Source organism: Dendrobates tinctorius, unplaced genomic scaffold, assembly GCF_039654945.1.
Source record: "Dendrobates tinctorius isolate UK_male_01 unplaced genomic scaffold, ASM3965494v1 ptg000206l, whole genome shotgun sequence".
NCBI lineage: Eukaryota > Metazoa > Chordata > Amphibia > Anura > Dendrobatidae > Dendrobates > Dendrobates tinctorius.
In genome coordinates this window covers 3,618,707-3,636,715 of record NW_027361873.1, presented here as the reverse complement: position 1 = coordinate 3,636,715, position 18,009 = coordinate 3,618,707, and the positions used below count along the sequence as shown (strand labels likewise).

At 43.9% G+C, this 18,009-nt stretch overlaps 1 protein-coding gene across 1 annotated transcript in view; it reads left to right on the top strand.

The window, feature by feature from the left end:
- Positions 1-18,009, top strand: part of RASAL1 (RAS protein activator like 1) — a 270,898-nt gene that overhangs the window by 88,617 nt on the left and 164,272 nt on the right. The window lies entirely within an intron of this gene.

Genomic DNA, 18,009 nt, shown 5'->3' with positions numbered 1-18,009 from the left:
TCGCTGTTCGTCCGCCATTACTAGCCAGACCCTGGCGCTAATATAATGTTAGGGCTGGCGGAACGCACCAAATAATAGTAAGGTGCGTTCGCAGCCCGGGGTCCACCATGCAGAGGTGGTAAACTGCTGCTTAGTAATGGCGGATGGATAGAGCGGTATACAAAAGGTCACACATGGGTTAATGTCACCCGGTGTGAACAGGAGCAGACTCTGTTACGTCACAGAGCCGCAGTACCGCGGAACATAAATGCCAGAGCCTGTTAAGACACACAGCACTCGGCAAGAGAGCGCTCAGTAAACGGTCACAGAACTCAGCCCCAATGACACGAGGTCTGATCCCTCTAGAACTACTGAGCGTGTGGCGTCGCACCTGCGGATGCCTCTAGTGAACACTGACCACAATGGAGTGCAGACTATGTGCACCGTGGCATACAGACAAAGCCACCAGTGGGTGCTGATGCCAGTCTCTGACTCTGCCTCTACCTGGACCTCAGCCTGGCGCTAGCAGGCTAGGCTACACAACACATGCGTACCAAGGGTAGGGGTTTCATAATGAGTCATTCACCAGAGACATTCATACATGCATACAACACTCACTCCACATGGTCTAATCTTTTTCTATGTTAGCGCATGGCCGAGCGGCCATGCAAACCTTTTATAGCCGTGTCCTTCCGGGACTTTCCTGACCTTCCTGATGGTCTAATCTGAGCTGGAGAAGGACCTGAGCATGTGAACTCCGATCTCCAATGAGAGAACATCCCACGGGCGTGCTCAGTGGACCGAAAGGAGGACTTAGTCCCTGGAGTAGCTCGCTGCTGACCAGCATGCGTTGCTATAGCTGGACCAGAGGTGGCAGCAGCAACCAAACCTACAGAGCTGGTCTGAGCAGAGTGCCTGGATCGACGAGTCTGCTGAGCAGCCTCCTCTGGAGTGCCTGGCCATGGTCTGGGAACTGCAACTTTTGCAGCCATACCTGTACGGGCGCACCTTCACGGTGGTAACCGACCACAACCCTCTGAGTTGTGGCTGCACACAGTGTCCGGAACCAATGGAAGGTTGCTACGCTGGAGCCTTGCCCTTCAGCAGTACGATTTACCGTACAACACAAGAAGGGTCGCAAGCATGGAAATGTCGATGGTTTGTCCCACAGGGGTGAACCTGCAGAGGTGCATCTGGCGGTGTGTAGGTACTGTTAGGGCTGGCGGAACGCACCAAATAATAAAATAATAGTAAGGTGCGTTCGCAGTCCAGGATCCACCGTGCAGAGGTGGTAAACTGCTGCTTAGTAATGGCGGATGGATATAGCGGTATACAAAAGGTCACACGCGGGTTAACGTCACCTGGTGTGAACAGGAACGGACTCTGTTACATCACAAAGCCGCAGTATCGCGGAACATAAATGCCAGAGCCTGTCAAGACACACAGCACTCGGCAAGAGAGCGCTCAGTAAACGGTCACAGAACTCAGCCCCAATGACACGAGGTCTGAGTCCCTCTAGACCTACTGAGCGTGCGGCATCGCACCTGCCGATGCCTCTAATGAACACTGACCACAATGGAGTGCAGACTATGTGCACCGTGGTGTACAGACAAAGTCACCGGTAGGTGCTGATGCCAGTCTCTGACTCTGCCTCTACCTGGACCTCAGCCTGGCGCTAGCAGGCTAGGCTACACAACACATGCGTTCCAAGGGTAGGGGTTTCATAATGAGTCTCACCAGAGACATTCATACATGCATACAACACATAGTCTAATCTTTTTCTATATTAGCACATGGCCGAGCGGCCATGCGAACCTTTTATAGCAGCGTCCTTCCGGGACCTTCCTGATGGCCCAATCTGAGCTGGAGAAGGACCTGAGCATGTGACCTCCGATCTCCAATGAGAGATCGTCCCACGGGCATGCTCAGTGGACCGAAAGGAGGACTTACTCCCTGGAGTAGCTTGCTGCTGACAAGCATGCATTGCTATAGCTAGACAAGAGGTGGCAGCAGTGACCAAACCCACAGAGCTGGTCTGAGCAGAGCGCCTGGATCGACGATTCTGCTGAGCAGCCTCCTCTGCGGCCGGAGAGGAATGGGAGACTGCCGAATGCAAGGCTCGGGATTCCTGCTGTGCAGCGACAGGAACCCAACGCCTAACAGGTACTGCCTCCCTAAGCGCACTCTATTGGTAACATGCACTGATCGGGCTTCACTACAGTGGTTCTTGCTAAATCCTAGTATCGACAGAACCAGAGAAATGGAGTTGTTCTCCTATACAGAGTGGAATAAACAGCTAGTGTTTGATATTATTACAAAGCTAATTTCAATATAAGATGAATGATGGTTCTGCTGATATTCTGCTAGGTTCTCAAGCCCAGATATGATGGTTATAAGTTTTCAGGACCCACATCTGTACTTTGAGCAGGGGGAGAACCATCACCAGATAGCCCCTTTTATGATATCATGACCCAGAACTATAGAGCACACTCACTCAGTTGGGAGGTGATTCGAGCTGGAGATTCCGTGCCAAACGGAACTCAGATGAGTGGAGACGTTTGGCTCCGCCTTCTCCCCACATGGTTAGCCTAAGACCATCTAAGCAAATGTAAGTGTTGATTTATGCTTTTAAACCTGTTTATTTTATATTTGCATTGTACATATATAATGTCTCAACTTTGTAAGATCTTTCATCTCTGTAAACACTGCCCGTCTTTTGGGAATAAATTATAACTTTATCAGTCTGTCTTCATGCTCTAAAAACGAATTTACCTGCCTTTAAGATAATTACACTACTGATTTGGGTTGGCTTCGATCCCCTCTATTAAGTTTAAATATTAATCAGAGAAATCTGGAGCTGGTGGCGGCGAAGTGTGGTCTGGGTCCCGGGTACTGCTGACTGTGAGGGAAAGGGATTTTATAACATAGTAACATAGTAACATAGTTATTAAGGTTGAAGGGAGACTTTAAGTCCATCTAGTTCAACCCATATCCTATCCTAACTTGCCCTAACATGTTGATCCAGAGGAAGGCAAAAAAACCCCATGTGGCAACAGTAAGCTTCACATTGGGGAAAAAAATTCCTTCCCGACTCCACATACAGCAATCAGACTAGCTCCCTGGATCAATGCAATATTAAGGAGACTAGTGTATATACCCTGTAATATTATACTTTTCAAGAAAGGCATCCAGTCCCTTCTTAAATTTTAGTAGTGAATCACTCATTACAACATCATATGGCAGAGAGTTCCATAGTCTCACTGCTCTTACAGTAAAGAATCCGCGTCTGTGAGTATGCTTAAACCTTCTTTCCTCCAGACGTAGAGGATGCCCCCTTGTCCCCGTCACAGGTCTAAGAGTAAAAAGATCATTAGAAAGGTCTTTGTATTGTCCCCACATATATTTATACATTGTAATAAGATCACCCCTAAGCCTTCGATTCTCCAAACTAAATAACCCCAAGTGTAATAACCTGTCTTGGTATTGCAGACCCCCTAGTTCCCTAATAACCTTGGTCGCTCTTCTCTGCACCCGCTCCAGTTCAGCTATGTCTTTCTTATACACCGGAGACCAGAACTGTACACAGTATTCTAAGTGTGGTCGCACTAGTGACTTATATAGAGGTAAAATTATGTTCTCCTCATGAGCATCTATGCCTCTTTTAATGCATCCCATTATTTTATTTGCCTTTGCAGCAGCTGCTTGACTCTGGACACTAAATGTGAGTTTGTCGTCCACCCATACACCCAGGTCTTTTTCAGTGACTGTTTTGCCCAGTGTTTTACAATTAAGCACATAATTATACAACTTGTTCATTCTACCCAAGTGCATGACCTTACATTTATCCCCATTAAAGCTCATTTGCCATTTATCAGCCCAAGCTTCTAGTTTACATAAATCCTCCTGTAATATAAAATTGTCCTCCTCTGTATTAATTACCCTGCAGAGTTTAGCGTCATCTGCAAATATTGAAATTCTACTCTCTATGCCCCCTACAAGGTCATTAATAAATATGTTAAAAAGAAGCGGGCCCAAAACTGACCCCTGTGGTACCCCACTGCTAACCGTGACCCAGTCCGAGTGTGCTCCATTAATAACCACCCTTTGTTTCCTATCCCTGAGCCAGCTCTTAACCCACCTACACATATTTTCCCCTATCCCCATTGTTCTCATTTTATGTATCAACCTTTTGTGTGGCACCGTATCAAAAGCTTTTGAAAAGTCCATGTACACCACGTCCACTGCATTCCCTTGGTCCAGTCCAGAACTTACCTCTTCATAAAAGCTTATCAGATTAGTCTGACAGGAACGGTCTCTTGTAAACCCATGTTGATATTGGGTCATAAGGTTATTCTTCTCCAGATACTCCAGTATAGTATCTCTTAGAAAACCCTCCAGGATTTTACCCACAGTTGAGGTTAAACTTACTGGCCTATAATTTCCAAGTTCAGTTTTGGTCCCCTTTTTGAATATTGGCACCACATTTGCTATACGCCAGTCCTGTGGTACAGACCCTGTTATTATGGAATCTTTAAAGATTAAAAATAGTGGTCTATCTATGACTGTGCTTAATTCCTGCAGTACTCGGGGGTGTATCCCATCCGGGCCTGGGGATTTGTCAATTTTAGTGATTTGTAGACGCCGCCGTACTTCCTGCTGGGTTAAGCAGGTGACATTTAATGGAGAATTTTTATCCCTGATCATGTTATCCGTCATGGGATTTTCTTGTGTAAATACTGTTGAAAAAAAGTCATTTAGCATATTGGCTTTTTCCTCATCCTCATCCACCATTTCACCCAGACTATTTTTAAGGGGACCAACACTATCATTTTTTAGCTTCTTACTATTTATGTAGTTAAAGAATATTTTGGGATTATTTTTACTTTCTCTGGCAATGAGTCTCTCTGTCTCAATCTTTGCTGTCTTGATTTGCTTTTTACAGAATTTATTTAATCTTCTGTATTTATTTAATGCCTCATCACTACCTACTTGCTTTCTCTAAATGCTTTATTTTTATCTCTTATTGCACCCCTTACAGCTCTATTTAGCCATAGTGGTTTCCTCCTATTTCTCGCATATTTATTCCCATACGGTATATATTGTGCACAGGTCCTATTCAGGATGCTAATAAACGTCTCCCATTTTCTTTGTGTATTTTTATGTCTCAGGATATCGTCCCAGTTAATTGCACCAAGATCATCTCTCATCCGTTGGAAATTTGCCTTCCTGAAGTTTAGTGTCCTTGTAACCCCTCTACTACACATCTTATTAAAGGATACATGAAAACTTATTAATTTGTGATCACTATTACCCAAGTGACCCTCAACCCTTACATTTGATATGCGGTCTGGCCTGTTGGTTAATATTAGGTCTAGCAGTGCCCCCCCTCTTGTTGGGTCCTGAACCAGTTGTGAAAGGTAATTGTCTCTCATCGTTGTCAGAAACCTATTACCTTTGCTGGAACTGCAGGTTTCGGTTCCCCAATGTATTTCAGGGTAGTTGAAGTCCCCCATAATAATGACTTCTCCTTGAGTCGCTGCTTCATCTATTTGCTTTATGAGGATATTCTCTGTAGCTTCCATTATTTTTGGAGATTTATAACAAACCCCTATCAGTAATTTATTATTTTTCCCCCCTCCCCTTATCTCTACCCACAGGGACTCTACATTTTCATTAGATTCATATATATTATCACGAAGGATGGGTTTTAAGGATGATTTTACATATAAACACACGCCTCCCCCTCGCTTATTTGTACGGTCATTTCTGAACAGACTATAGCCCTGTAAATTAACAGCCCAGTCATGGCTCTCATCCAGCCATGTCTCAGATATCCCCACCATGTCATAATTATGTTCCAACAACATTAACTCCAGTTCCTCCATTTTGTTGGCGAGACTTCTGGCATTAGTATACATGCACTTTATGTATCTCTCTGTACCTCTATTCTTTCTTAAATTATTAACTGTTCTAACCCCACCCCCCATGCCACCTCCACCCCCAATGTCATTATTTGTGCCCAGGTCTCTATCTGCACTGTCTTCCCCTCCTATAAAAGGAATACCCTCCCCCCCCGTCCCTAGTTTAAACACTCCTCCAACCTTCTAGCCATTTTCTCCCCCAGCACAGCTGCACCCTCCCCATTGAGGTGCAGCCCATCCCTAGCGTAGAACCTGTAGCCAACTGAGAAGTCGGCCCAGTTCTGCAGGAACCCAAACCCCTCCTTCCTACACCAATTCCTGAGCCACTTATTAACCTCCCTAATCTCCCGTTGCCTCTCTGGCAATAAGCTAATTGGGTGGCTGCAGCCAGAGCATTTTTAATTCCCTCACTGCAGCAGCCTAATCGCCAGTGCACAACAAGCAGCCCGGTCGGCGACCAATTTTCCTAGGCGTAGTTCCCTGACTGACGTGAGGGTAAGGTGGGGCTCCGGAGAGCTGCAAGTTCCAAAGTGGAACTGAAAAGTGGGATATACATAAATCCCCGCAGTTCGTGAAATATTGTTAGCAATGGTGGGACATCCAAAATAACCCCCCTGCGATAAATTGTTAGGGCAAGACTAGCTTGCTGTTTTTTTTATCACATTGTGGCAGCGGTGGGATAATTAAGATAATCCCCCCTGTGCAGGTGATAGCCGTGTGTCGGCAATGCGTCACGTCCCTCCATCCGTAACATACCGGTGTCAGCGGTGGGATCGTGACATCAACTTTTTACTATTGATGCTGCCTATGCAGCATCAATAGTAAAAGATAGAATGCAAAAAGTAATAAAATTTTTTTTTAAAAAAAGGTTATTCTCACCTTCCGACGGCCCCCGATCTCCTCTCCACGCTCCCAGCATCTTCCGGTCCCAGTAATGCTTAGCGCGAAGGACCGGAGATGACTTCACTCTCACAAGAGCGCAACGTCATCAGCGGTCTTTCGCGCAAAGCATTACTGGCACCGGAAGATGCCGGGCATGTGGTGAGAGGAGGGAAAGAGTCAGGGGGCCGTCGGAAGGTGAGTATATCACTATTTGTTATTTTAATTCTATTTTTTACAGGTTTATGGTACCCAGGGCCTGGAGGAGAGTCTCCTCTCCTCCGGACCCTGGGTACCATCCGCACATTGAGCGCTGCATCGGTCATCTCCCGGCTGCGTCACCACTGACCTCCGTGCGGCAGGAGATGACCCGCGGCAACCGTCGGGAGATCAGCGGCTAACTGATGACACCCGGACCACACCCTGATCAAACAGTGATCAAAATAATGTTTTTTTGCATACTATAAAAATTGTGGATACATGTGATAGATAGCGGATATGAAGATGTTCACACTTTTTTTATGTATCCAAAACCTTCACTCAAGGCAGTAAAAATGCTGCATATAAAATGCAGAAAATAGCTGCGTTTTTCCTGCGTCTTACAGGTGGATTACATGTGTGATTTGTCTACAGGACATGTTAATTACCATATATACTCGTGTAAAAGCTGACCTGAGTATAAGCCAAGGTACCCAGTTTTGCCATGGAAAACTGGGTAACCTTATTGACTTGAGTATAAGCCGGGTATGCATTGTCTCCTTATCCCTGTCCAGATATGCGTGGTTCCCCCCATCCTGTCCAGATATGCGTGGTTCCCCCCATCCTGTCCAGATATGCGTGGCTCCCCCATCGCTGACATACTGTGCTGAAATTCAGCAAGCAAAAAAGCTGTGTGTGCATGAGATTTCTGAAATCGCGTAGCTTTTGCTGGCACTGTTGATTTTGCTGACAGATTCCCTTTTAATATAGTTAATATATAAGTTCTGCATTATTTTAAAGATCTCTGATGTCAGGGGCTGATAATATTAGCGATTTCTTCTCCAATGGATGGAGACTGCTACGTTTTACTGACATTGACACCTTGAGAGGGGTGACGCCTGACTCACATCCATGCATCCAGCTCTTAGTACTGGATCTGCACAGGTTTACATGTCAGGCGCTGCATGCATTCAAATATGTTTTTCTCCGGTGGCAGCACACAGAGATCGTAAAATTGGTGAGTTACAACACGCTGTCCGCTCCGGACCTGGATGATGCCTTGTGTCATTTTGTTGTTTTGTCCCTTGTGTTTCTTGAGGAGTGGTAAAAACATGAAACATGTCCCCCCTATCACTTAAGAAGTGTGTTTCTCAGCATCCTTTCATCTTGTTTCCATGGAGACAGGAGGAGTTCTACTGCTTCCCAAGCCTGTTACTAAGCTAGGAGTAAAGCCTCATTATTCCCATGGGATACAATGCACCCCCAATGTATCTGTACATTAAAGCCCCTGGAGTTGTCTGGAAGTGCATAAAAACCTGTGCCTATGTGGCCTTATGGTGCATAGTCAGAGATTGTCCTTAGTACTTTTTTCTTTTTTTATTATCTACCGCACATTTCTCATTAAAATAGCACACAACTCGTAAATACGTGTCCCTCAGCTGCCCTCTATTATCAAGATTTATAAGTCCTTTCTTCAGTTTGCTCTTTCCCTTCTCTATTATTTTGTTATCTTTGTACCTGAGGATTCACGTCTGACGTGTCTCACCTATTAGGCAAGAGAGTAATACTTATTTTCTGGCAGATCAGCATACACTCTGGTAAACCACGACACATAAGTCTTCAATATCCAGGAGGATTCAAGATTGTGATAGTACAAAGCCTCCTCCACACTGCATGGCCAATGTCCTTCTACCTCCCCTATCTCATGGCATGGAGGCTCATATGAAAGATCCGTTGTATGTATTTTCTGGAAATATCAGATGCAGACTAAATTTTGGAAAACTATTTGACACATCACCATCAAAGTAACAGACTATACTCCACCCCATGACTCCAGGCTTCATTCATGCAACATCTTTCTACAAGAAACCGATCATCTGTCACCTGATTATTTGGGGCTCATTCCTGCATTCTGGCCTTTTGAAACTTACGTAGACTTTGCCTCTAGCATTAAAAGGTTCAGGTCACGAACAAATTAAGGATCTTATGTCCCTTTCACAGGCAAGACATGACACATTTCTTCACTCTGCATTACTGACAGTGTTTTGAAAACTCTAAAGAATATGTTACCTTAATAACCTAAAGATTTCCCAATTTTATGTTGTCTGGATTTCTTTGGTGATCGTCACAGAGAACATCCCTGATTCCCGTTATGGTCATTACTATTCATTTACCAGTATTCATTTATTTATTGATTTCATTTTTTCCTATCTGACCAATTTTCCTGTCCTTCCTCTCCTCTTTCCTTTCCCTTTCATACCTAACGTCTCTTTTGTGGTTGTATATTTTGTATGATTCTGGTCAACATTTATATACACTCGCTATCTGAGTTCATTGCTTTTGTTTCTTTACCTTCTGCCAATGTGGTTCTAGTCTCGGATACCAATACTTTCACAACACAGCTGTTGGGTGACCCTGGACAGGGATTCCTTCCCTGGCCCTGACACTAGGCGGCGCCCTAGCTCACCCTGTTCCTCAGGATACTTCAGATGGTGAAGAGGCAGGGGCCTCCGCTCTTGCCTTATCTCCTAAGATAGCCCTCCATCTGTTCTCTTCCCCCACCCAGGGAAGCGTGGGCGCTACTGGGCACAGCAATACACCAACCCAACAAACAGGGCAACAAAGACAAGAGGTAACTGAAAATGCCACACACACAAAATACTCACTCACATATAACAGAGGAATGCACCAGGGTGTGTAGGAAGGGGAAGAAACCAAAATAAGGAATTATCAAGCGTACAAACCAAACAACAGTCACCTATAACTCCTCCAGCACTCTTTCTCATACCAACTTCTCTCCCTCCTATAGCCATGCAGCAAAAGCTAACACTGCCGAAGATTAGTAATAGAGCCCAGTTTATATAGGGAAAAGGAGTAGCTAACCGAGCACAGCTGAGAACAGGGATTTCCAACATGGCTGATTAACCTCTGTTCCGTTGGAAGAAATAAATACGTTTAATATGATGAAGAAGTGCTTCTTCTCAGCGCCAGAGTAGGAGCAACCAGACGCTGCGGTCTTCTGGCTCCGCTCTGTTGCGGTAACCACATGACAGATACTTGGTTATTTCTTATTATATAATCTCTGTAATGGCCCTCTTCACTTGTTTCCTTGTGCAATTACCCTTTTTCCTTGGTTATTTTTTTAAATTAAATAAATATATGAATAAATAAGCAGACATTTTATCACCGTGAACCTCCAGATGGTCTTGTGTTCCCCATTATAATTTTCAATCTGCGCAGTGTTTGACAGAAGAGGATAAGTTACTGTATGTGATATATTTACCTAGATATTATTATAGTACTAGCTGAAGAGCCCTGCGCTGCCCGGGTATAGTAACTAACTACGGTTAGTTATAACAAATTATAATGATGATATCTATATATATAAAGCTGAGTGTATAGCCCCGCCCACGCCGTTTGGCCACATTCATTATAATATCCCACATCATCTCGTCAGCCAGAGCTACCGGACTACTACCCCTAATATCCCACATCATCCCGTTACAGCCGCCGGGCTACTACCCCTAATATCCCACATCGTCCCGTCAGCCGGAGCCACCGGACTACTAATATCCCACATCATCCCGTCAGCCATAGCCACCGGACTACTACCCCTAATATCCCACATCATCCCGTTACAGCCGCCGGGCTACTACCCCTAATATCCCACATCGTCCCGTCAGCCAGAGCCACCAGACTTTTAATATCACACATCATCCCATTAGCCATAGCCACCGGACAACTACCCCTAATATCCCACATCATCCCGTCACAGCCGCCGGACTTCTACTCCTAATATCCCACATCATCCCGTCAGCCAGAGCCACTGGACTGCTACCCCTAATATCCCACATCGTCCCGTCAGCAAGAGCAACCGGACTACTAATATCCCACATCATCCCGTCAAAGCCACCGGACTACTACACCTAATATTCCACATCATCCCATCACAGCCGCTGGACTACTACCCCTAATATCCAACATCATCCCGTCAGCCAGAGCCACCGGACTACTACCCCTAATATCCCACATCATCCAATCAGCCTGGGGTCAGAACCAGAGTGCTGAGTGGAATGGCCCTAACTTCCATACCAGGGATCCCTTTAATAGAAGCCTGGGGTGAAAATCAGAGCGCTGAGGGATTTACCCTAACTTCCATACCGGAGATCCTTTTAATAGACATCTTCCCAGAGGCCTGGGGTCTGTACGAAAGCGCAGAGTGGATTTGCCCTTACTTCCTTACCGGGGATCCCTTTAAGAGAGCCTGGGATCAGAACCAGAGCGCTGAGTGGATTTGCCCTGACTTCCATACCAATAATCCTTTTAATAGAATCCTGGGGTCAGATTCAGAGCGCTGAGGGATTTGCCCTAACTTCCATATGGGAGATCCCTTAAAGGGGTTGTCCGGGCTTTTCACATAATATCAGTGCATATCTGGGCTGCAGAATGGTGACAATAAGTAATTTACCTTCTGTCACCAGTTTGCAGGGTTTTATAGATATCACTCTCTTGCTTCTGATCAGAACATCCAAGGGGGGTGTTCTGGCATTGAAATGAGAAGTGAAATGAGCTTCACACAAACACTGCACCAAATCTGCTGCTGTGTGAAGACAGTGACACAGAGCTGTCTCATTCACACAGCAGAGGCTTTGTCACAGAACAGATTACATCAGTGACTGTCATCCCCTGTGCAGATTAGAAGCTGCAGACCCCCATCACTGGCCATCACACAGTCTGTTCTCACTGCTGCCAGCATCCGGGCCCCATCACTGCCAGCAGCGTGGGACAGTGAGGGAAGGAATCACTGATAATGAGTGAGTTATGTATTGTAATCATGGAGTGGCCCAGAATACAGGACGATTTTCCCTCCTCACTAGAGTTTCACTTTCCATAGATCACTGTTAAGTGTGTGTCTGGGGGAGGAGCAGCTGGGTGGTTCTGCTCTCTGCACTGAGGCTGCTAGAGGGGGAGGATTTGTTACTGTGTGAGGAGGGCTTGTTCATGTGGACATGGAGGGCCTGTTGCTATGGAGGGTGGGGTTGTTGCTATAGAGGGCGGGTTTTGTTATGAATGAGTCACCGAGGAGGAAAAACAAAACAAGTTAAGCCCCAGAAATCCAGAGAGGTTGGTAACTAAGCGGATTGCAGACCCCTGATCCTATCCACACAACTAACAGTAGCCGTGGAGCGTACGTACGATGATCCTAGACGCCTCATCACAGCCGGAGAACTAAATAAGCCTAAAGCAAGAAAAGGGAAAATCTAAACTGCCCCAGAGCAGACCCCAAAGCAATAGACAGCCCCCAAACATGTATTGTCAGTGAGACAAGATGAAAACACAAACACAGATAGAAAAATAGGCTGAGCAAACGATGGGGCCCACACTAACTAGAAAGGACAGGAAAGGAAAGATGCTGTCTGCAATCACGCACAAAACCCTGCCAAAAAATGTCCAACACTTTCTGATAACAAAAACCCTGAAGTCGCTAGACTTCAATTCCCTACATCAGCACTCTGGTATATTCTGAAGACAGAGCAAAAAAGAGACCAATCTGATCAGGGACAAAAATCAAACTGGCATAAACAGAGACATAAGAATGGAAATTCAGCACAGCCCCAGCAGGGGTTGGCTGACCACAAAAACTGAGTAAACCAGACCAAATCTCATGTGAAAAAATAGCAGAGCACACTTAGCTTGAGAACGCAGGAACAGAACTGGAAACCAGAACCTCAGGGCAGGAAAAAATCACCAGCACAAAATTAGGGAGTCGGCTGTATTAAATCCAGTCAGAGACTCCTGATGTCCACTCACAGTCCTCCTCCTCAGGTGGCAGGTCTTTGCCATTTAGATCAGCTTCATTACCTGCTGTCACCACCAGAGGGAGCCCGGATGGAGAACTCACGACTCCTCTGTCCACAGAGCCAGCTCCACCACCCTCACCAGAAGCCAGAGGTAAACCAGAAAATGAGTTCACAACAGGGTTTTTAGTAGAGTAGGAGGAAATTACCAGTTCTCATTTCAATGCCAGAACACCCCCCCGGACGTTCTGCTCAGAAGCAAGAGAGTGATATCTTGAAAACCCTGCAAACTGGTGACAGAAGGTAAATTACTTTTTGTCACCATTCTGCAGCCCAGATATGTACTGAGATTATGTGTAAAGCCCGGACAACCCCTTTAAGAGCCTGGGGTCAGTACCATAGCATTTGAAGGCAATTGCCCTGACTTCCATACCGGGGATCCCTTTAAGAGAGCCTGGTATCAGAACCAGAACGCTGAGTGGAATTGCCCTAACTTCCATACCAGGGATCCCTTTAAGAGAGGCCTGGGTTTAGAACCAAAGCGCTGGATGGATTTGCCCCGACTTCCATACCAATGATCCCTTTAAGAGGGAAGATGTGCCTATTGGATGGAGGATGTGTGATGGGGATATGGGCAGGGAGGGGGGATTCATTTCTGTCATGCTCTCTGCTCCTTTCTGGGGGCAGGCAAAGGTTGAAAGCTTATGCTCCCAGGGATGCTAGATTTCTCTCACCATGTCAGTGTCTGCTGAGGTGTTTTCTGGAGTGGGAAAACTGTTGCTCATAGCAACCAATCACAGCTTAGCTTCTTTTAAACAGTTCTGATGAAGTGAAAGATACTTAGTGATTGGTTGCAAGGAAAATTGTTGCTCATAGCAATCAATCACAGCTCAGCTTCTTTTAAACAGCTCTGGTGAAATGAAAGATGCTTTGTGATTGGTGGGTGATACACACACACATATTCATTTTTTTATATAGGGACTAGCTGAAGTGCCCGGCGCTGCCCGGGCATAGTAACTAACTACAGTTAGTTATAACAAATTATAATGATTATATATATATATAAAGCTGAGTGTATAGCCCCGCCCACTCCGCATAGCCACATTCACTATAATATCCCACATCATCCCGTCATCCAGAGCTATTGGACTACTACCCCTAATATCCCACATCATCCCGTCAGCCAGAGTTACCGGACTACTAATATCCAACATCATCCCGTCAGTCAGAGCCACTGGACTACTAATATCCCACATCATCCCGTCAAAGCCACCGGACTACTACCCCTAATATCCCACATCATCCAGTCAGCCATAGCCACCGGACAATTACACCTAATATTCCACATCATCCCATCACAGCCGCCGAACTACTACCCCTAATATCCAACATCATCCCGTCAGCCAGAGCCACCTGACTACTACCGCTAATATCCCACATCATCCCATCAGCCAGAGCCACTGGACTACTCCCCGTAATATCCCACATCATCCCATCAGCCTGGGGTCAAAACCAGAGCGCTGAGTTGAATGGCCCTAACTTCCATACCAGGGATCCCCTTAATAGAAGCCTGGGGTGAGAATCAGAGCGCTGAGGGATTTACCCTAACTTCCATACCGGAGTTCCCTTTAAGCGAGACCTGGGGTCTGTACCAAAGCGCAGAGTGGATTTGCCCTCACTTCCGTACCGGGGATCCCTTTAAGAGAGCCTGGGATCAGAACCAGAGCGCTGACTGGATTTGCCCTGACTTCCATACCAATGATCCTTTTAATAGAATCCTGGGGTCAGATTCAGAGCGCTGAGGGATTTGCCCTAACTTCCTTATGGGAGATCCCTTAAGAGCCTGGGGTCAGTACCAGAGCATTTGAAGGCAATTGCCCTGACTTCCATACCGGGGATCCCTTTAAGAGAGCCTGGTATCAGAACCAGAACGCTGAGTGGAATTGCCCTAACTTCCATAACAGGGATCCCTTTAAGCGAGGCCTAGGGTTAGAACCAAAGCGCTGGATGGATTTGCCCCGACTTCCATACCAATGATCCCTTTAAGCGGGAAGATGTGCCTATTGGATGGAGGATGTGTGATGGGGATATGGGCAGGGAGGGGGGATTCATTTCTGTCGTGCTCTCTGCTCCTTTCTGGGGGCAGACAATGGCTGGGAGCAGCGTCGGACTGGAACACCTTGGGCCCATCAGAGAAAATCATTCTTGGGGCCCACTATGTAGCTGCATAGAGTTAAATACCAGACCACCAATTATGCGGTAAAACACGCTAATATCCGGTATAAGGTTGTACATGTCTTAATTATGTAGCAGGAGTTGGGGTAGCCCCCTCATAGAATATAAAGCAGCCCCCTCACATAGTATAATGCAGCCATCTCATAGAATATAATGCAGCCATCTCATAGAATATAATACTGCCCCCCTCATAGGGTATAATACTGCCCCCCCTCATAGGGTATAATGCACCCCCTCATAGGGTATAATGCACCCCCTCATAGGGTATAATACTGCCCCCCTCATAGGGTATAATACTGCCCCCCTCATAGGGTATAATGCACCCCCTCATAGGGTATAATACTGCCCCCCTCATAGGGTATAATACTGCCCCCCTCATAGGGTATAATACTGCCCCCCTCATATGGTATAATACTGCCCCCTCATAGGGAATAATGCTGCCCTCCTCATAGGGTATAATGCTGCCTCCTCATAGGGTATAATACTGCCCCCCTCATAGGGAATAATGCACCCCCTCATAGGGTATAATGCTATATAGATATATAGATATAGAGTTAGATAGATATAGATAGAAAGATAGATGTAGAAATAGATAGATATAGAGCTAGATAGTAGATAATGGATAGAAAGTAGATAATGGATAGATATAGATAGAAAGATTCATAGAGATAGATAGAGATAGATATAAAGATAGATATAGAAAGAAATATAGATAGATAGATCGATAGGTAGATAGATATAGAGATAGATAGAAAATAGATAATGGATAGATAGATAGATATAGAGATAGATAGCTATAGATAGAAAGATATAGAGATAGATATATAGATAGAGATACATAATAGATAGAGATAGATAATAGATAGAGATATACAGATATAATAATAATAATAATAATATAGACATATATAGATAGATATAGAGATAAATATATAAAGATAGATGGCTATAAATAAAAATAGATAGAGATATATATAGAGATAGATAGATATAGAGATAATAGATATAGAGATAGATAGATAGATAGATAGATAGATGTAGAGATAGATATAGAGATAATAGCTAGATATAGAGATATGTATAGAGATAGATAGATATAGAGTTAGAAAGATAGACAGATATAGAGAGAGATATAGAGATAGATAGAGATAGCTAGATAGATAGATGGATAGATAGATAGATATAGATAATAGAGATAATAGATAGATATAGATATAGAGATAGATGGATAGATCAATAGATAGATAGATAATTAGAGAGAGATAGAGATAGATAGATAATGAGATATAGAGATAGATACAGAGATATAGTGTTAGATAGAAAGATAGATATAGAGATAGATAGATATAGAGATAGATAGCTAGATATAGAGATAGATATGGATATAGAGATAGATAGATATAGAGATAGATAGATAGATATAGAGATAATATATAGATAGATATAGAGATAATATATAGATAGCTATAGAGAGAGAGATAGAGATAGATATAGAGATAGATAGGTAGATAGATATAGAGATAATAGATAGATATAGATAAAGATATAAAGATAGATAGAGATAGAGAGAGCGGTAGATAGAGAGATAGATAGATATAGAGAGATAGATATAGAGATCGATAAATAGATAGAGAGATAGATATAGATATAGATAATAGATAGAGATAGATAAAGATAGATAATAAATATAGAGATAACAGATAGATATAGAGATAGAGTAAGATAGAAAGATATAGAGATAGGTAGATATAGATAATAGAGATAGCTAGATAGATAGACATAATAGATAGATATAGATATAGATAGATATAGAGATAGATAGCAAGATAGATATAGAGATAGATGTAGAGATAGAAAGATAGATATAGAGATAGAGCGATAGATAGATAGAGATAGATATAGATAATAGATAGATAGATAGATAGAGAAAGATAGATAGATATAGAGATAGATATAGAGATAGAAAGATAGATAGATATACAGAGAGATAGATATAGAGATAGAGATAAATAGATAGATAGATATAGAGAGAGATATAGAGAGAAATAGATATAGATATAGAGATAATAGATATACAGTCATGGCCAAATGTATTGACACCCCTGCAATTCTGTCAGATAATACTCAGTTTCTTCCTGAAAATGATTGCAAACACAAATTCTTTGGTATTATTATCTTCATTTAATTTGTCTTAAATGAAAAAACACAAAAAGAATTGTCCTAAAGCCAAATTGGATATAATTCCACACCAAACATAACAAAGAGGGTGGACAAAAGTATTGGCACTGTTCAAAAAATCATGTCATGCGTCTCTAATTTGTGTAATTAACAGCACCTATAACTTATCTGTGGAACTTAACAGATGTTGGCAATAACTAAATCACACTTGCAGCCAGTTGACATGGATTAAAGTTGACTCAACCTCTGTCCTGTGTCCTTGTGTGTACCACATTGAGCATGGAGAAAAGAAAGAAGACCAAAGAACTGTCTGAGGACTTGAGAAACCAAATTGTGAGGAAGCATGAGCAATCTCAAGGCTACAAGTCCATCTCCAAAGACCAGAATGTTCCTGTGTCTACCGTGCGCAGTGTCATCAAGAAGTTTAAAGCCCATGGCACTGTGGCTAACCTCCCTAGATGTGGACGGAAAAGAAAAATTGACAAGAGATTTCAACGCAAGATTGTGCGGATGTTGGATAAAGAACCTCGACTAACATCCAAACAAGTTCAAGCTGCCCTGCAGTCCGAGGGTACAACAGTGTCAACCCGTACTATCTGTCGGCATCTGAATGAAAAGGGACTGTATGGTAGGAGACCCAGGAAGACTTCACTTCTTACCCCGAGACATAAAAAAGCCAGGCTGGAGTTTGCCAAAACTTACCTGATAAAGCCTAAAACATTTTGGAAGAATTTTCTCTGGTCAGATGAGACAAAAGTAGAGCTTTTAGGGCAAAAGCATCAACATAGAGTTTACAGGAGAAAAAAGAGGCATTCAAAGAA